The sequence below is a fragment of the Pseudoliparis swirei genome, chromosome 16 (genome assembly GCF_029220125.1).
Source record: "Pseudoliparis swirei isolate HS2019 ecotype Mariana Trench chromosome 16, NWPU_hadal_v1, whole genome shotgun sequence".
NCBI classification, from domain to species: domain Eukaryota; kingdom Metazoa; phylum Chordata; class Actinopteri; order Perciformes; family Liparidae; genus Pseudoliparis; species Pseudoliparis swirei.
In genome coordinates this window covers 18,835,085-18,856,613 of record NC_079403.1, presented here as the reverse complement: position 1 = coordinate 18,856,613, position 21,529 = coordinate 18,835,085, and the positions used below count along the sequence as shown (strand labels likewise).

Here is a 21,529-nt window from a genome sequence, read left to right as displayed (position 1 = left end):
CTGGCCGCGCAGACGGAAGGTGTTATGGCTTCATCGCGGGCAGACGTACAGCTGGGAATGTGGGACGTGCCGGCTGAAGTGACCCTGCCGAGGTCGAAGGCCTGGGAGAGGAACGCTGCATGGAAAGGAAGGTGTGGACAAGAAACTCTAGTTACTGTATGTGTCTTTGGAGCGAAGACAAGAAATAACAAAGGCCACTGTTGTGGCATCATCATTTGTGGCTAAAGGTAAGAATGTAGTTTGTGTTTTGTGTGTGCTGAGGAGGAGGGAGGGGCGAGATAGGGGAGAAAACAGAAGGGTTTACAGAGAGAGATATGTAGGTTTGATCTAATCAAGAAAAAACTAAAACCGAGCGCCGCTGATCCAAGTCCACTTCCATAACTGCGGCGGGAGGGAGTGTCACCAGCACGGATAATTCAATTCAATTCAATTCAGTTTATTTGTATAGCCCAATTTCACAAATTACAAATTTGTCTCGGAGTGCTTTACAATCTGTACACATAGACATCCCTGTCCCAAAACCTCACATCAGACCAGGAAAAACTCACAAATAACCCTTCAGGGGGAAAAAAAGGGAAGAAACCTGCAGGAGAGCAACAGAGGAGGATCCCTCTCCAGGATGGACAGATGCAATAGATGTAATGTGTACAGAAGGACAGATTTAGAGTTTAAATACATTCAATGAATATGACAAAGTGTATGAATAGTTCATACTAGGCATATTCTACGATGGAGACCTCCACGATCCATCAGGCAGATGGCGGTGGGGAGGAGGAGTGGGCGGAGTCTCAACAGTGGGCGGAGTCTCAACAGGACAGTGGCGTAGTCAGGAGCAGGAATTCCACGACCCAGACCTCGATGATCCATCAGGCAGATAGGATCTATGCCGTCTCATAGGGTCCGATGACCCCATGAGACGTGAAGTCAAAAGGACTCCGGGGAGAAAGCAGAGTTAGTAACGTGTGATTGAGAGATGAAAATTCATCCTTAAGGAGAGAAAAAAGAAGAGATAGGTGCTCAGTGCATCCTAAAACGTCCCCCGGCAGCTATAAGCCTATAGCAGCATATCAAGGGGCTGGACCAGGTGAACCTGATTCAGCCCTAACTATAAGCTCTGTCAAAGAGGAAAGTCTTAAGTCTAATCTTAAACGAGGTGACTGTGTCTGCCTCCCGGACTGAAATTGGAAGCTGGTTCCATAAAAGAGGAGCTTGATAACTAAAGGCTCTGGCTCCCATTCTACTTTTTAAGACTCTAGGAACTACAAGTAGTCCCGCATTTAGTGAGCGTAGCTCTAGTGGGGCAATATGGTACTACAAGCTCCTTAAGATATGATGGAGCATCACCAATCAAGGCTTTGTAGGTTAAGAGAAGAATTTTAAAAGTGATTCTTGATTTTACTGGGAGCCAGTGCAGAGCAGCTAGTGCAGGAGTGATGTGATCTCTTTTCTTAGTTTTAGTGAGAACACGAGCTGCAGCATTCTGGATCAACTGGAGGGACCTAAGAGATTTATTAGAGCAGCCTGATAATAAGGAGTTGCAGTAATCCAGTCTCGAAGTAACGAACGCGTGAACCAATTTTTCTGCATCTTTTTGAGACAAGATGTGCCTGATTTTTGAAATATTACGTAGATGAAAGAATGCAGTCCTTGAGATTTGCTTTACATGGGAGTTAAAGGACAAGTCCCGATCAAAGATAACGCCAAGATTCTTTACAGTGGTGTTGGATGCTAGGGCAATGCCGTCTACAGAAACCACATCACCAGATAATTGATCTCTGAGGTGCTCAGGACCGATTAAAATTACTTCGGTTTTGTCTGAGTTTAACATCAAGAAGTTGCAGGTCATCCATGTTTTTATGTCTTTAAGACATGCTTGAATTTTACCGAGTTGGTTGCTCTCCTCTGGTTTTATCGATAAATATAGTTGAGTATCATCTGCATAACAATGAAAGTTTATGGAGTGTTTCCTGATAATATTGCCCAAAGGAAGCATGTATAAAGTAAATAAAATTGGTCCAAGCACAGAACCTTGTGGAACTCCGTGATTAACGTTGGTGGTTATCGAGGCGTCATCGTTTACAAATACAAACTGAGATCGATCTGATAAATAGGATTTAAACCAAGTTAGTGCCGTGCCTGAAATGCCAATCGACTGCTCCAGTCTCTGTAACAGGATGTCATGGTCAATGGTGTCGAATGCAGCACTAAGGTCTAACAAGACCAGGACAGAGAGGAGTCCTTTATCTGCTGCCATTAAGAGGTCATTTGTAATTTCCACCAGTGCCGTCTCGGTGCTGTGGTGTTTTCTAAATCCTGATTGAAATTTCTCAAATAAACTATTATGATGTAGAAAGTCGCACAACTGATTTGCGACCACTTTCTCAAGGATCTTGGAGAGGAAGGGGAGGTTAGAGATCGGTCTGTAGTTAGCCAACACCTCTGGATCCAGAGTGGGCTTCTTCAGGAGAGGTTTAATAACAGCCACTTTGAAGGAGTGTGGTACGTGGCCTGTTAGCAGAGACACATTGATAATATCTAATAGAGAGCCGCCAATTAAAGGCAAAACGTCTTTAAGCAGCCTCGTCGGGATGGGGTCCAAGAGACAGGTAGACGTGTTCGAAGTAGAAACCGTTGAAGATAATTGGTCACGGTTGATGGGAGAAAAGCCCTCCAAATATATAAGGCCTCGTTAATCACACAACGTGGACATGGGAACCACCTATGTTCTGTTTGTTATTGTTATTGTTCTGAACAGGAGGCTGCAGTCAAAAGCCATCACTTCCTGTGCTGGAAGAGATTCATTTTTCTCTTCAGGAAAGTCTTTCCCGACGTGAAAGCGTTTTGAACCTTTTTTTGTGATTTGTGTCGGATCAAGCGTGAATCTCAGCAAAAATATTTATTATAAAACAGGTCCTTGCTTAACTTAAAACAGATCCTTGCTTAACTGCGTCTAAAAAATTATGCAAATATTAATTAAATGTTAATAATTTTGTATTAAATAGTGGCTATTGTCCAACTCCTCCAGCATCGTCCGACTGGGACAGGATACGACGCGTAATTAAAAACAAGCGGTTGTAATTATCAAACAATCTGCAGAGAGATTGTGCAGCAGGATGATGTCTTAAAGTCTGACAACCTTGAGTGGTAGCTGACTACCAAAAAAAGAAAAGGGGGGGGACATGCACTCACACAACATCTGACTACTGACACAGACCAACACCGGAAATAGAAGTAGAAAAAAACACACAACACCCCTCCAAGGCTTTAAAATCCTCTGGATTCATTAAGCCACTGTAAACCTCAACCTCAATGTGGGTATATCTCCCATCTCCTGAAGTTACAGATAAACATAAATGTAGATAGATAGATAAAGAGATTGTTACTTTATTAATCTGACAAGGGGAAATTGTTTTGCTACTACTAAATATGAAGCAATATTAAATATAAAAATGTACAATTTAAACAATTGTATACAAACAAAGGCGCGTAGAGACCGAGCAGACGTCGGAGATCTATTAACACAACAAGGGAGCAGCTAATGGCATCTGCGCTTTATTTGTTTTGGCTAATTAGAAGGGGAGCAAAGTCCTCTGAATTGACAACCGTGATAATGCTGAGAAATCTGTCTGGCTTTGTATCTCTCTCTCTCTCTCTCTCAGTGCAGAGTGGATGAGCTAGGGGCAAACGGTGGCAGTAGGGCTTTTTTTCTTGGCTCACAGTCTGATGCGCCACGGCTTTAGGTCACAGTGGTCAGTGCCGCCCCATACAGTCCTCGTTACGGTGCCATTGTCTGTTGACAACACACACACACACACACACGCACACACCCACACACTCACACACACACACATGGGGCTGTGCCGCGGTAACTGGGACAAATGCATCTCACAGCAACAACCAAAGTGACAGTGACATTCTTTCCCCGTTTTCTATTGTTTCTACAATTTAGTTGATGTTTGTGTTTTTTTGGGATGTCAGTGACATTCCAGTCACACCGGCCCTTTAGGGCCGCACTGAAATATTTCGACAAATATCGGACGAAGGAAGGGAAATAACCTTGAAGACGTCATATTGATGTCCTCACGGTCATCTAAGCATGCGCTTGTAGGTCTAAAGGTAAATCAGATTTGACCATCCTTTAACTTACCTTGTCGTGTGGGATGGCTTCTCTTGAGGGATATATAGTTATTATTAACTTATACACACATTTATGTCAAAGGGTACACTCACATTTCTTCAAATGTCAAGGTTGACATTTGCTTAATACACCTTCAAAAAGGCTAACCCATCTACCTTGTGTTTTTTTAATTTTATTTAATGGGTGGGGGTTAAAATCATAGGCCGTATATAAGAAGGGGACGTAGTCATGGTGACGTCACCCATTTTTTTTCAAACAATAAACGGACATTTTGGAATGCGGAGGTGCGACTTATAGAGGTGTCGGATAGTGGTAGTGGCATTGACCTCGCAATCCCAATAGCCCCTCTCTAAAGCAGACTCTGCCTTATGGTCTATCTAACTCAAAATAGACCATTATATACTAAATGAACATCCTGCTGTATTGAGGAAGACTTGAAACTAGAAATTGAGACCATAAACACTTGATTACAATGTTTACTGAGAGAAGTAGTCTAATTTTCTCAGACTACACAACCAGACTTTTTTGCAACCAGAGGAGCCACCCCCTGCCATGTCAGTAGAGGGAATGCAAGTTTGAGACACTTCCGCATCGTCAGTAGCAATCTACTAGAAAATTGTGTGCTAATTTCTGTATACTGTAGAAGTCTGCATTTGAACATGTGACAAGACAATACAGCGGTGTGTGTGTTTGTGTGTGTGTGCACTTCATAACTAGTAATTAGCATACGCTAGGGCCCGTCCTAACTACCTTGTGCCCCTTTCTAGCGTGCCCTGTGTGTGTGTGTGTTGGGGGGGGGGTAGGGGGGGGGGGGTAGTGGCGGTAATTTTCATTCCTGTCCCATTGGTAATAGTTCACAAATTTTAAAGGGGCCCCAAATAAAACGATGGGGATTAGATGAACCCGCTCTACTGTAGAAAGAGAGAGAGAGAGAGAGAGTTTGTGAGCATTAGCGTTTTTAAGAACAGTGAAAAAAAGTACTCAAATGTAGACTTGTTTCAATTTTTTATCATCACAAGGGGTTTTGTTGTGTCGATTTGATGAATTTTAAATTGTCTGATCATCACTTCAGGTTAAAGTGAGGGCTCTTTGTCCGTTCTTTTTTTTATAGGCTATAAAGAGACACGCAAAGGCAGATCAGGATGGAAGCAGCAAAGGAGAAGATGGGTTGGAGAGCTGGAGGGTGAAAATAGCAGGAGTGGGATTATGGAAGATTACTGTGCGGGAGCATGATGTGGGGGGAGTCAGAGAGAGTTAACTTTCATCAGGCCGCAAAAAACAAAGGAGCTGTTGGTGACGGTCCAGGGCCCCCATTAACAGCCGTGCTTAATGGTGGATGGGGTGTTAGGGAATGGAAGTGTGTGTGTGTGTGGGTGGGTAGGGATGCGAGGCTATGCTCATCGGGGAAGTGACTCAAAAAGTGATAGCGAGCCAGGGACACAACGTAACAGACTTATATCTAAAACGATATTAAATTAAGGGTTTTCGTCATATCTTGGCTCTTTTCATGAAGCAAAGGAAGTATTTCTAAGTAAATGACACATGTAAGCAAAAAATGTCAGTGTTGCCCACACACACGCACAGACATAATGATGGAGTCAGAAGGGAGGTCTCCGAATGAGTGTTTGTAGTCGAACAGAAGCCTTTCTTTCTCGTGGTGGAGTGCAGGCATACAGTCTAATTACACCTCTGCACCACGCTACTGTCTTACTGTAGGGTTAGCACAGATGAAGGGCTTCTTCGCGCATGTGCGTGTGTGTGTTTATGTGTGTGCATAAGAAAAAGAAGGAGAGTTTTTCTTTTCTAACATGTATGTTTGTAAACCAGTCACTATCAGATACTGCCATCTTGCTCTCTCTTCCTCACAACTACGATACATAAAAATAAGGCCGTTATCACAGTATGTTTGGGGGACAACGAAGATAGGAAAATGGATTCAATCATAAAAGGAAAACAAGTTAAATCATAATATTATTTTTATAATTATATTTCATAAAATAAAATGCATATTTCCATAATTCATCAAATAAATAAAGTAAAGATGTGATCACTGAAACTGAGGAAAAGATTCCATAAAAAAGAAATTCCATTACTAAGTGTGGCAATATTTTCATATTAAAAAAAGGGTAAAGTTCATATTTATCGATCATATTCGAATGAAAGGAAATTCTGTTAATGGCCATGAATATACAGTATATATATATGATGCTGGATGACCCCGGGTGGACCATGTGGAACAACGACGCCACGGATACTAAAACTACCAAATATCTGAAAGCAAACTGTCGGGTGGAGAGCTTACCTTGGCAGGACACACCCCTCCACAGTCCGCCCCCCCGAGCCACCTCCCCTCGGGTCCATTCCCCCTGTGCTGTCATGGCTCTCTGTCCTGGGAGAGCTTAGAGCTGTCTCTCAGGTATCCCTAGCCTAAGACTTTAATCTTAGCCAGAAACTAGAGCCACACACGGCACTAATGGGCCGTAATGGCTGACAAAAAAACACTGAACAACCTGCAGGGGCTCTGTGGCTTTTCACAAATCTGCTAATTCCACTGTCTCAGCCTCGCTCACCCAATGCACCCATTCCGCCCCTCTTTATCTCTCTCTCCATCTTCCTTCCTCCCCCTTTCTTCCCCCCCCCCCCCCCTCCATCCTGCTCTGTAATATATTCTCTCAACCCTCTGATCTGGCTCTCCCTCTGTCTCTGCTGGCGTTGCCCAGGTCTGTCAGCAGCAGTTGATTCCATGGTCAGCTGCATACTTTTGTCTGACTGAGGCTTTGTTGTAGGGCCGGCTGACCCCCCCCCCCCCCACCCACCACCCCGGCCCCCACTTAACAGATTCTTAGTGTGTGTTAGTTTACCTGTGCACTGTGAATGTGATGTGTATGCAGCTACGTCGGAGTGTGAGTGTGTGATTCCCCCCCACCAGAGCAACAGCAGCTCCAGGGGGGGGGGGGGGGCTTGCCTCGCCTCTCTCTTAATTTAAGAGCTTCTCTCCTTCAGTAACCCGAACAGTTTATTATCCACGGCTGGACGTTCAGCAGCACAATGCGGGCTTGGCGAGGGCTACACAAGTAGCAAGAGAGGCTTTGCAAGGTGATTTTTATGTGTGTGTGTTTACTCTGATCTCTTTACATAAAAGCCCCTCGGCGCGGCGGCCACAGGAACAATTTCACCAATACATTTTTGATTTGCATCCACCACATGGACAAAGTGAGCATCCGGCGAAACGCTTCACAGTGAGCCGACTCAAAGTCTGTCAGGGCTTGTGCCCCGTCGGATATCTCTTCAATGACCTCAAATGATGGTGTTGATGAAACGCTCTCGTGGACTCACTGGACGAACTTCAACGGCAAAGAATGTGTACGCCGGCAATGCCGCATCGCTGCAATTTCAGCATTTACTTCCAGTATTTACTCACAGTACAGCTCTCTCAGCTCTCGCGCTCTCTGGCCAAGTAAAATATGAATCAAACACGCAAACAGCAGTAAAAGTAGTCATTGAATGGTCCTTTACTGTGGTAAAGTCCTGACACACATCAAGCACACAAACACTGGAAATACATTTCCTTCCTGTCCGTTCACTATCTGATTATCAGTCACACAGCAACACAGGATGACACAGCCGGTATACTTTCTGAGTAATTCACTGCTTCATCTGTCTTTTCTTTCAAGCAAGTAGGGACTTAGTCACAACAGCCACCAGAAAAGGGTCTCCCTGCCAAGCGATAGGCCCCTGGAGCCGAGCAGCATTGGAGTTGGAGTAGCATGCCGGGGGAGAGACGTTAGCCGCCATTGTGTCCACGGTTTGGAGTAAACAATGACAGCGACGCTACCGTAGACAAACAGGCGTCAAGCTGTCATTCAGATGAGATTTCACTCAGACGCTTGCCGGCCTCCGCTGCTAGGTGATGCAATATGTGTGTATTTGTGTAGGTGTGTGTGTGTTTAAATTGCGCTTATCTTACCTCTTTCCAATTTTAAAGCTTGCCGCTCTTCTCGTTTTACTCGCAGCACATTGAATTATCTTATTTGTAAACTTCACATTAAGTAAATTAAAACTTTTTTTTTCTTTTTTATGGATTAAACTCTGAAAAGAGAACCCAGTTTGTCAGTCAGTATTTTTTATTGTGCATATGAAAATAAAATATAAATAAATGTGATAAAGTTACACACGACTCCACACATGCATTTCGCATGGACGGAAGGTAGTGTGTTATCTGAGGATGATCTCCGAGAAGCTTCGCTCACATCCATCAAAGTCTCCCCTCAGCTTGCTGATGAATGCCCCCACTGGATCCTTTCCGCCGACATTTGACCACTGAATAAGTTCAATTAGTCACTGTCTTCCAGAAAAACCAAGCCTAAACAACGCCGGACCCCGAAGAGTCAAGTGGCCTCCCTGGCTTTCTTCAAAGTCACTGAGAATCTCCCTTTTTCCTCCCAGTTGCGGGAAACTAGTATTTCAGGGACAGCTCTCTGGTTTCATAAATAATGTTTGCACTCCTGGAAAAGGAGGGTGGGATATGTGTATGGGGGGGAGGTGTGTGTGTGTGTGTGTGCTTGTAGCCGTTCCTTGTGTGTACTGTGTACTTGGACTCATTAGGAAGCCATATCAGAGTTTAGTTTTTCCCCCACTGCCAAAAGAAACCCCCAGCTCTGCTTCCAACCAATCACAACATGACCCTGCAAAGAACTGGTTTTAATTAGCACGGGTGGTTGTGTAGTTTCTACTTTTGGAGTATTTATAGTGTGGCATTGAGTGTTTGTTTTGCTCTCTTTCTCTGACATTCATTCATTCAACATATTCCTTTTTAATTGATGCAACATAGCAAGAAGAAAGTGAACATAATTTGAGGAGAGGAATGTGCAGCAAGAGAGTGTCCTCAGAAAGCTATCATCCTTCTAACATTCGCTGACATCTTTGGCCTGGCACACAATACCATTTAATTTCAATACAATAAGGAGAAATCATTTGCGGGAGGAAGTTAAGCTATTGCGGACGGGATTCATTGACAAAAAAAGAAAGAAAGAAAAGTTCCCTCCCTGCTGCTGTGTCTCCCGCGCCAGAGGGTCTGGATGTGTGGGGGGGTCTTGATATCCCTTACAGGGGGAGGGCAGAGATCCAAATACAAACTATATGCCGCATAGAACTCAGACTGTAGGCTATTATTTAAACCCTATTTTCTGTTTCTATTCTTGCATTGCTGAAATTGTAGTTATTTAGTTTGCTTCTGCTCATTTCTTGCTAAAACTATATCTTCCTAACAGAGAGATGGTTAGCTTTTTTATTACGCTCTTGCAAACAGTATTTTCTTTTTACTTGCTCACATTTTTTTTCTTGTTTCGTGCAAATAATTTTACCGCAGATTTTTTGATTTACTGCAGTTTCATGCTAAAACATTGCTCTTTTGTTTAATTTCTCTACCCCTTTCTCAAATTCTTTTATTTTTCTTGAAACCTTTGTTCCCCCTTTGTCTATTTATCTCTCAACTCCACTCTTGCTCTTCCATTCTCTCTTTACAGACTATAATCTTGGCTTGGGCTCCAGCATCTCCTCCTACCCTTCAATCTAGAACAACCATAATTATGGCCACACCAAGCAGGAAGACTTCTAAATCATTCAGAGATGGTTTTGCTTCCTGACTCCTTACTGTTTTTTTCTACCTCCTCTCCTTCTTAAATAAAGTGGGAGAGAAACTCCATTTGGGCTTGTTCTGAAGGCTAAATTATAACTGTGTAGACGTTCCTTTTGCCTTGAGTCGCCTTTTGATATTTTATCTTGCACTATTTCAGGCACGTTATAAAAAGATGGGTTGACATTAAAGGGGAAAATGTGGGTTCCAGCTTTCAAGTGGCCTTTTTTAAGAACCCAGTCAGTCTGTTATACAGTCTGAACTTCTCGACATGTTAAAGAAAGTTTAACTTTTTAGAAAAGACTTACACTTACTGACAATAAATCATCAAAGATTTCTTGACAACTGAACAACTGCTCGCCACTCCATTTTTCCAGCTCTAGGTGTCCAGCTTGTGAAATCCTTAACCCTTTCAGCTTGAAGTGGTTTTCATTCATGTCCATTCCCATGCCAGCCTTCAGGCATAGTCATACAGGAGTAAAATGTAAATGCTTTAAATTAATGCTACTTTGCATGCATTCCTGTAAACACAGAAGATATCTGTATAAAGGATTGAAGAGATTGGGTTTTAAGAAAATAAAAAAAGGAATTTGCTAGGGTTACTATATTGCTTTGGAGGATGTAAACAAGAAGTGTAATGTTGCCATGAAGTTATAGTTGTGTGGTACACTTGAGCTTACATTTTTTTATCCCACGGCTAGATACTTTAAAAATATAGGAATTTTACAGCATAAAAATAATTGATTTCCGTCCACATGTGCTTCTCTGCATTGTTTAAGAAATGATGAAAAAGAAGTAAATTAATTGGAAGTAGATTAGTTGTTTAGGAAATTCGACTCTTATGAGTATTATGGTACTGTTTAACAATAAAATGTTGGGCTTGATACTCTCTCTCTCTCACTCTTTCGTCTTCCTCTAAATACTTCAAACTTAGTTACAATACGGCAGGTCTTGGTTTATCTTTTTTTGACATCAAACTTACTTTAAAATGAACACTTACAAATCAAAGCTTTTAAAATATTAGTCATGAAATGTGGTCAAAACACGTCTCTCACTCGTTTTCTTGATTTAATTGCCGTCTGCTCTCACACTCGACTTATAAGGCAAAGTTACAATGAAAGAAAGAGGTGAATAAGTAAGGTTAGTGTATTCTTCCTTCCATTTCTCATCAGAGGAACGGTCTGTCCTGTCTCCCTGGGAAAGGCCGGGGTACTCCTTGGCATGCGATTCACTTTGACCTGATAACCTGCAGAGAGGACAGACAGAGAGGAGGGAGGAGAGACAGCAAAGCGAGGAAAGATAGAGGCAGATAGGAGTGTGGTGGAGGTGGAGGGACACGAAGAATACAAACTAACATGAAAGAGTCAGGGAAGACAAAGGGGGTGGGTGTGTGGGTGGACATGAAACAAATCTTCCATGTTTTCTATCTGCTGTCCATCAGTTTGTGATCCTCTGTAAATAAATTTTTATATAAGTTTATTTGTCCAGAGCGAATCCCCTACGAGGTGGAGGAAAACAAAGTTCAAACGGCACTGTTGCGATCCTATCACTCCCTTCGCTTCAAAAACACAGGGACGCACCATGAGCTACCCCTCACATGTGACAGCGGAACGGTAGACGCCACAGTGTAAGGAATCCTAAAAGCAAAGAAGAAGGGAGCCAGTGTGTGCTGATTGGATCAAAACGAAGGTGGCCTGGATATGATGTGTGACTAAATGTAAAATAATATGGATATTAGGCTGGAATATTTCTTACCTTGTAGTATTAATCCCCTTTAAGGAGGATGTTGGGATTGTAAATTCAAACCACGGAGATGATAAATAGTTGAATGTTTTTGCATGTGCTCAGAGCAATTGATGTTAGTAGGTAAAATGCATTGTTGGGCTGCTGCCGTTTGTTACAGTACATTGTTGCGTGACATTGTTAGGCTACATTGTTGCGTGACATTGTTGCGTGACATTGTTGCGTGACATTGTTAGGCTACATTGTTAGGCTACATTGTTAGACTACGTTGTAAGACTATGTTGTTATGCTACGCTGTTGTGCGACATTGTTAGGCTACATCGTTGTGCTACGTCGTTACGCTATGTCGTTGCGCTACGTCGTTGTGCTACGTCGTTACGCTAATATTTAGCACATCCCGTCATCTGTTTGCTAACCTTCAAAGCAGGGTTAGTAATCTTCTTCTAATTGTTCATATTTTTGTTGAAAGCGTCAATGAATCAAATGCTCGAGCAAAAGAAAATCTGCTCAACTGTGATAAGGCTGATTAATATAGTGTACTCATACTAGATTCTCAAGATTATCATTGCTGTCAAACTCAACCAATTGTTTCACAACCATAACCACTTGTAGGTTAATGAATGATTCAGATGAGCGCAGGTGACCTTCGCCCACCCACCCCATTTGTCGAATCTTCACAGCCAATGATGAAAGAAAGGCATTGCCTAATCATTACAATGACAAATAACAATCAACATAAAATCTGAACCATTTAAAATATCTCTGCTTTATATGAGCGTGTACATGGTTTGCCCTTTCTGTTAGGTGGCATTTCAGACATGAGCTGTTTTGTAAGTGTGACAGAAATATTCATTTCCTGTCATGACTTTTACTGAAAAGTAACTGAGTCACTTATTAAGACATTGCAACTTGCCAGCGCATTGATGTAATGAAGTGCATGTTTTATGGACTGCAGTTAGCATATAAAATGTGGATGAACAGTCGATCCATCCATACTCTCACTCCCCCCCACCCTCCTGTGTTGCTCGTATTCCCCATCCGCACGGCAAACGCAATGTGTTAAGAATTTCCCCGCCGATGTTTTATGACGGTGTATCATTTAATCTTGCATGTTAACCACAGGGACACGCTGCCGGCCGTATACCTCCTTCCTGCATTACACCACATACGGCCACAGTATCCCCCGCACAATGATTCCCATTTACAGTGCCCCCGCCTGCTCACCGCACTCTGAGCAGACGGGGCACCAGCGTCGAAAGAAAACAGCATCAAAGACTCAGAAGGGGGGCGGGGGGGGGGGCTTTACGGTCCGACTCCAGCCGCCGGCTCCCTCGCACCTCTGGGCGTCAAGCGGGCTACGGGGCCGAGCGTCACACGAGATATGACGGATGAGGGGGTGGGGAGCGTTGGGATGATGGGTGTTACGCAGCCTTTATACTATATTAGTGTTCATTCATAAGTCAGAAGGGAGTAAGGGAAATGCCAGGAGTTGGCAGGGAACTGTTCAACTACCTCCTCCCCTCTCTGTTAGTGATTTAACAGGGTACGCGACCTTGGGGGAACCTGGAGTTCGGAAACAATGTGGTGCAATATGGGAAAAGTCTAAACATAACTCCGGTAGAGCAGCCCTGCAGGTTATGTAAACACATCATGCTCATACTGTTGGCGTAGTTTATCGATGACCGGTTAATGGTTATGTGTTGTAGGTCAGCACATGGCGGAGCAGCAAGAGTTGTGCTTAGGCTTGTTCCATAAGTTGTAAAGATACCGTTGCGTGAAATCTGATCATAGTGTCAAGAATGAAGCACTTCTTTTATTGCAATGAGAGATGAATACTGTTTTTTATTTGTTTTTATCCAAACTGAAAAAAAGAAGAAGAAAACATATTAAACCTATTGTATCCTGAGCGGATTCCTCCCCATTCAGTCACATCTGGATCCATTCACCATAACATTTTCAATGGTCTTACTGTTCTGTTCACACAGCACATCAAATCCCACCCCCACCCCCATCCTCTACCCATTTTTGAAATAAATCAGGGCTTTAATAATTGAGCAAATAAAAGCAAGGTCATGTCTATCTCTGTGGTTGTATCCTTAGCACTACAGGTGCACCAGGGGGAAACCGTCTGGATCTGGCCATGGCTGGTGATGATAGAACAGCTATTGAGGGACTATTGTGTGTGTGTGTGTGTGTGTGTGTGTGTGTGTGTGTGTGTGTGTGTGTGTGTGTGTGTGTGTGTGTGTGTGTGTGTGTGTGTGTGTGTGTGTGTGTGCGTGTGTGTGTAGGTGTGTGTGTAAGTGTGTGTGTGTGCGTGTGTGGACAGAGATAGTAGCCCAACAGCTGAGTGTGTGTGCAGCCGTGGCACCACCTGCAGCCCGCAGTTGCTTATCGTCTCTCATCTGGCCCCCAGAGGACAGACGGAGGGCGGCACCTGACTCACCCCAGACAGCTGAGCGGGGTGAGCCTCTCACTATACGGCGCAGTAGGAGCAGGAGGGGGCGTCAGGGTGTGGAGGCTGGAGAGAGGAGACAGCGGGACTGACTCTGGATACATGGAGCCAGTTTGCCTCACTAAAAGCTTGTGTCATGTCTGCAGCGTCTCTGCCTTGTCATTATCTGTCCCTGCATGCCCTAATTTCAACCCCCATGGCTCTCTCACCTATAATGATGGCAGTGCAGAGGGGAGGGCGGTTGCCAGTGGAACAGGCCCCGGGGCCCGGACCGGTGGTGACTCACGCTATACAGCAAGGAGGGATTAGCACGCAACTCGGCCGGACTTTCAGACGTCAATTCCACTTCCAGTCCCCACCAGCTGTCACTCTGCAGATCCACAATTGGCCAAGGAGGGTGCCAGAGCCGGTGCAAGTGATGCATCAGGGGCTAAAACAGAGCTCTGCCGAGCCCAGGCTCTTCACTTTAATTCTCAAGGGGGTATAGGCGGAGGGGGTATGGGTGGAGCTTACGATGTGCCAATTATCAAGCATGATGGGACACGGAGAGAGCAGAACATCTGGCACTGGTGTACACGCCTCCCTGCCCCCCCCCCCCCCCTTCTGCTGCAGAGGAGAGGCTTCCCTTTGATCTCCAGCTGGAGCTGTCTGCCTGCCTCTCCGGATCAATCCCACCGACGGGAGATTAGCCATCGACACACTGTTCGCCAACTCAACCTCCAAGTTTTCTAATCTCGAGGTAAACGTAGGTTGTGCGTTCACCTATCAACCCCCATCTATACTTTGCACATAACCCAGTAAGTCCCCTTCTACTCTGACCCGTTTTTCCCGACCGCATTGTGCAGTCAGCGGTCCTAACGTCTGTCTGTGTTCGTCATTACTCTCTACTGGCAGACAGACAGGCGGACTCCCAGATACTAAGAACAGGGTTGCAGTTTAACTTCAAAGTGCCCCGCTCTGTCACTAATATCAGACATTTCGTACTGGGGGATAATTCGCCGTTCCAAGCGGCAACAAACCGCCATTAAAACAAAGGGCTGTTCGTGCTTCAGAGGGCTCTTACTGTAATTAATTCCGATCGCATAACACAACACATGGCACGAGGTGAGTCACAGGGAGCGCAGCATTTTCACAACACTAACAGGGCTGATCTTAAACGTCTTCTAACAATTAGAGCTGTGAAAATGAGGCCGAAAGACATAAGAAAAAGTGAGGGAAGGCCCTGGCGGACATGTGTTGGCCAGCACGGAGCGCCACCGTGTCATGTGCGAGGACGTTTCTCAGCCATGTGACATCATATTATTAACTCGCGGGCACGCCGTCCCTTTGTCCAACTAAGGATGTTGTGGAGCAAGGTAATGGAAAGCGGATGTGTCCTGTAAAAAGAAGAAAAGAAAGAGGAACAACAAAAAGGATTGGCTTAATTGGAAAGTTAAACAAAATAGTTGAGAAAGTCGCTGTGGCCTCTTTGAAAAGGGAGGTTTCAGTCCAGCCCATTGAGTGAAACAAAGCTATGTGACAACCAAAAGGGGAGCGTTCGGAATACCATACCATCAGAATGTTACTGACATCACCCTGATGGAAATGCAATTAATGTATATTTGAAAGAAAAAGAAGAAATCCCACAATGTCAAGAAATGAGGATTTATATGCTCTCGCTTTGTTATGTGCAAATCAAATTGTGTCGGATGACGAAAAAGCACCGTCTTCTTTTTTTCCTGCTGTCGGTTTGCTCGGTGCCCAGATTTTAAAGGCATTACAAACAGATGTTGCACGATGGAGCACATTTGTTCACATGAGTCCCTCTGGTAAGAAAGCAGAAAAGAAGAAAAAAATGAATTGAATTATATTACATTTCTTTTAATAGGATTCACTGGCAGCTTTTCAAAGCCTTTGTCTCGAGGAGACATTTTCATTGGAGGAGATGGAAATTATATGCCTTTGAAATGTCAACCAACATGCGGCATGAAGGAAAAGAAGAACAGCTTCGTTACTTTTCTTTTGACTCTCCCAGCAGACAACGGATTCACAATTAGATGCTGAATGACCTTTTGATACTTATGTACCATGCCCGTGAGGAAATGCCAAACTTTTGATTGAAATCCCTTTAAAAAACCCACACTATGGCTACTGTGTTTTAACCGCCACAAATAACTTATCTTTCTTTCGTCTCTAAATATAGGTTCGGGAGTTTCTCAGCTTTCAACAACTGGCTTGAGGCACGTCGAAAGGCCATTTCTCGCTGCCACTCCCCACCTGCAAATTCACCTCTGAATAACATGCACAGCAGCTCACGTCATCTTCTCCCCCCAGTGAGAGGGGGACGGGCTTGCAGGTAAAGGCTTGGGAGTGGACTTGCTTGGGAGTCTCATGCCATGGAGACACAATAGAGAAGATACTGTATACTTGTACACAGTAAGAAAGGGGGGGCTAAGCCCCAAAGGGGCCCCAGCGCGGCAATTTTTTTGAGGGGCCCGCATATCCATTGTTAGAGACAGTTCATAGATTAGTTCAATCAGAAAGTGATTTCGCTCTTTAGTTTTCTTGCATTCAGTATATAATAACACAAGAGACCGAATTTCAGGGTCATAGTGATATTTTATGCTCATTTGGACACTATCACTGAGTTAAAGATGAACTAGTTCAGTGTAAAATATAAAATTCAATGGAAACAAATATTATAATAATATATATTAATGCAAAGAATAGAAAGATTTCGATAGTTATTTTTTGTATTTAGAATTTGCGTATTCACACTCTCGCTCTATGGAGACAGTTTCTATGTTGCCCTTTCATTTGCCTCAAGTAAACCTAAATGTAAGCAGGTAATAATCATTAACAACTACCGATATATTATATATTATATATAGCCACATCCTGTAACTACCTGGATTTATAGGTCACTCCCTGCATCATTTACTTTAAGCTAAACTCCTGTCTGTAATCCTTGCTGTCTTTGATGAGACGTTACTTGGCAGAGTGAGAAAGCCAGCACAGCAGCCTCCCCAAGGTCCTAGTGCTTGTGGATTATTGTTAAATATGATGATAGGCTATTGGATTGTTATTTGAAGCGGGATAACACATACAAACCAGAATGCACACACATATGTAACATGTTAGTTATAAATAATGTGTCCATTTGAGAAACAATAGTTTAATTTAATGACATCTCTAAAAAAGGGGGGAAAAGAAAAATGGAAAATATATATTTTTTAATATTTGGGATGCTGAAGAACATTTTAGGGGGGCTGAAGTGCCCCCTAAAATAGGCCTAACAACGCCCCTGCTTGTAGCTATGGAGCTCTAAAGTGATCAATATTAGAATGCATAAATAAATAATCATATGAGATAAAGCATTACATTTAACCAGGAAGTTGTTTATTTGCTTAAGGACAGCAAACTTATTTGTTTGGACAAGTGGGACTTGTTTGTCTTCTTCAAAAAGTACTTTTTAAAATCTGTTTCTCGGCAAGGTAGCAAGAAATCTGCTACCAAATTTCGCTAGTGAGCGCCTGTTAGCTGTTGCTAAAATTGTGCTAAAGTCATTCTGAATAAACCAAACTGGTGTTATAGATAAACACAAATGTCTACACAGATCCAGTTTAGCCAATCAAAGTGAGTATAAATCAAGTATGTGAGGTCCTGGGACAGGGATGTCGTATGTGTACAGATTGTTAAGCCCTTTGAGGAAAATTTGTAATTTGTGATATTGGGCTATACAAAATCAACTAAATTGAATTCAAGTAAAGAGTGTGTTAGCTAGCTCCTGTCGGCTGGAATGAATACAAAGAAAGGTTTTCTGCCTCTCTGCTCTTCACAGAGATGTGTGCCTTTAACCGAGGAACCTTCTTTAAACTCAAATCACTGTCGAGTTAACCGTGAATCAGCCCGCCAAATGCTTACAAAGCTCATAACCCAGCCTGGCTAGTTAGTTTCAGGAATTTCTTACACTATTTCGATAAGATAATTCACTTCTACTGTAATTTTTTTCTCTCACACACATTTTTGATGTGGTTATTTATTTTCAAATTACTTATTCATTTGATATAGAATCCTCTAAGCCAATAACACCGCTTCCTTCCCAGAAATGCACCGTCCACATGACATCCGCATTTGCGGGGCCTCTGCCGAGCGTGTAAATCATGTCATTACACTGTTTGAACAGGAGAGGTTAGGCCTAATTACACGCCTGCGGGGAAGCTTGGGGAGGAGAGGCGCCAAGTTGAGCTCCTAGCCTGTTTATGTAACGGAGGAGAATGTGTGGAATGACACAAGACCTGCGACTGCAACGGGCCGACAAAAGAGCCTTTCCACGTGGGGGTTAAGAGGAGGATAGGAGGACTCCTCGCCATTCCATGCATTGCTCTCCGACCGGGCCACCGGGAACAGGTTGTGTGAAATGACTGGCATTAAAGTGTGTGTTGTTTGCTGCTGTCAGCGGGTCCACTAATCAAACAGTGTGGAACCTCCTTCGGGGCCACTGTTCCGCATTCCCCAACCATAGCATGCCACTTAAGTGCAACCCGTTTCAGCAGAGTTTGACGCCATTTATCGGATCACTTCCCCCTCCCCCCCTCCTCGCTGCACCGGTATCTTGACACTGACCTTATGTTCAGCGAGGGAAAAGACAGAGAGAGGTTATGTTTGTGCAATATGAGTTGTAACATACCTCAACCCCTAATCTGAGGCTTGTGTAAACACGATCTCAAGGCCTGGACCACTTCAAACAGACTCGTACAGTACGGTCTTTGATCAGGAGTCACTTCACTATATGTCCAATAATAAAAGCACTGTTCCATCACAGCAATTTGTTTTCTTCCTGCAAGTTACTGAGGGATCATGTCCAAAGGCCTCTCTCTCTCTCTCTCAACAGATGGCGTCCTCTCAGGGTCACGCAGACTCAGCGATAGGAGAAGCAGTACCGGACCAGGAGTATGCTGGTCTTGCCTCTCCCAAGGTTGTCTCTGCAAGCACACAGCGATGTGGAATATTAAAGTTGTGTACAAGAATGAGTTGTTAATAAAGTCATGTGTGGCCATCTAAATTAGTAAATTTTTCCAGATGCAAAATTTACAAATGTAGTTTGAATTTTGTAACATTGTTTTCTGGTATTTTGCACAAATTTGTTTGCAATTGCGCAACAGAGAAAGAGTTTTGCTGGTATTTCTAGACCTTTGACCAGAGAGTCTTAAACTTAAATGAATCAGCATTTCTGCACGTTGTGTTACCTCAACTCCAAGTCAAGTTTTTTTTTTGGATGGGTTTTTGGATGCCTGAAATAACACAAGCTTGAGAGATCTGAACGTATTATTATACGATTTAAAATATGTCATTAAGTATCCTCCTCATGAATTTTGAAGATTTCACAAGTTGCCTATAATTAGAATTCAAAACTGTCTTCACAGCCACACAAGTGGAGTTCTTCATTTCACATCATCTTGCTGTACAAACTCTGGAAGCATTATAAACTAATACTGCAATAATCCAAAATGCAATGGAAGAATTAAATAGGGGATACTGTCGGGGAAACCAGTGCGATGCTAACTTCTCATTGTGAAATTGTTAGTCTCCATTCATTTTTTCAGTAAATATTTTATTGTCAATTCTCAGAATTCTATGTTGTTACATACATAGGAGGCAAAGTCTAATCTATATGTTGTCGTCCAAATAAAACTGCTGCCAAGATTTGACTGACCATTGAACAGAAACCGTGCTCTCGATGCTGACCTTTTGTTGGGGGCTGTCCGTCTGCTCCTCGCCGCCAGGCCCACTCTCACCAGGCCCACTCTCACCAGGCCTCTCTGTCCGTCCCCAGGCTCCGGTCCGCTGACGCTGGGCCCGGCTCGGGTCTGTCCCCCTGAACCCGATGGGGGGAGGACTGCCCCGTACTGCGGCGTGCACACAAAGAATTCATTGAAAGGCAAAATGCGAGGGGAAGACAGTTTCTCAGGAAGAGGACAATGGGCGTTCTCCTCCATTTGGCTCACCCTTTCATCCTCGGACCTCCACAAGAGACGCAATTGTTTGGACACTGCGATATGGGGCAAAGCCTTTAGAAGACGCATCATTTTTAATTAACTGTTGGTAATGATCTCATTATTGGGGCTGAGTGGGTTCCCCGGGCCCGAGCACCGGGCGCACAGGGGTGAGTCTGGGGTCAACGTTCTGAAGCCCCCCACACTAACCGACAGAATATGGAGGAATTTGTCATGCCGCCACGGTGCATCAGCTCAGAGTCAAACTTGACCGCCTCGTCCAGAATAGAGGGGAATTATCTTTTTGATATTGGTTAAACAAACAGTTTGGGGTTGCATTCTCCACAGTGAACTTTTACGCAGGTGTTTTCTGGCTTTTAAAGCAGAGAGAGGAGTAAACATACAGTAGGTTGTTAGACTGCTGAAAAGACAGAAGAATACAGCAAAAATAGGATGACTAAATGCAGTATGATCTTTTTTAATACATATATGTAATTTAAGTTAAGGAAACTGAGGCTCTCATGTAATTCCTACCTGCATCCTTACAGGCATCTAGGCCTGTATTTATCAATTGTCTCAGAGTAGAAAATCACTCCTTTGTTCCTACTTTTAGGACTAAAAGTATCAGCTTTTTCTTTTAGCAAATTAGCTTAACTTAAAGGTTCGTACTAGTGCTTTGACATGCTTTGATGTTGAAATAAATGTATTTATTGTTCTCTTAGTCTGACTGAATATACCTGTATTCCCCTTCTGTCTGAAACACTCCGGTAAAAAAAAAGGTCCACGTTGACTTCCTGTCACATTACAAACTGGACATAAACTGGGACACATTCAGAAGGGTTACGTGTGAAATGTTCTTTGTATTGTATAATTGTGACAACACGAACGTACGGAAATGTTCACGGCTTGTTTTGAGGCACAGTTCCTGAATGTGCGTTATTTCTTGACGGATCAAGTGTTTAGATACTTTCACAGCAATTAGACCTGCTTTGAAGTAAAACAAAAGAAAGAAAAACATTTCACTTTTCACAATGTGGGACTTTTTTACATACACATTAAGTGTTGCTATTTTTTAATTATTATTATCTATTACTCAAAACTGCTACAATACCACAAAATGTCATAATGATTTCGGAAACCAGTCCAAACACACAGGAATAGCCATTGGCTTTGCATAGAAGTCCCACTCTTGAGGTTTAAGGGCAGGTCTTAACTGAGGAGGGAGGTAAAGGAGACATTGAGGGAGGAAAGTAGACAGCGAGGACATTCAAGAGAAAAGGACAAGGCTGAGACTGAATGGAGGAGAGACGTGGGGATTTATTTTGTTGTTTTTTTGTTGGTAGTGTTCAAGGTCTTATCTTCAGGCGGGCCAGAGGAACGGAAGATCCTCAACCTCTCCTATCTGCACATTGACCCGAAGATATCCCAGCACTGATGTGTGTGTAGGGATGAGAATTGATAAGATTTTAACGATTCCGATGCCTTATCGATTCCTGCTTATCGATTCGATTCCTTATCGATTCTTTTATCGATTCTTATTGGGCAAGGGGTGAAAAAAAGAGCACAAACGGGTTTATTTACATTCA

At 43.4% G+C, this 21,529-nt stretch overlaps 1 long non-coding RNA gene across 2 annotated transcripts; it reads left to right on the top strand.

The window, feature by feature from the left end:
• On the top strand, nucleotides 1-20,790 carry LOC130206220 (uncharacterized). Of its 2 annotated transcripts, XR_008834057.1 has the most exons (4): nucleotides 1-227; nucleotides 16,151-16,303; nucleotides 18,842-18,925; nucleotides 19,784-20,790. It is a non-coding gene; the product is annotated as an uncharacterized LOC130206220 (long non-coding RNA). The 2 variants fall into 2 exon arrangements; XR_008834056.1 differs by lacking the exon at nucleotides 19,784-20,790 and having other exon boundaries at nucleotides 18,842-19,636.
• The last annotated feature ends 739 nt before the right edge of the window (nucleotides 20,791-21,529 follow it).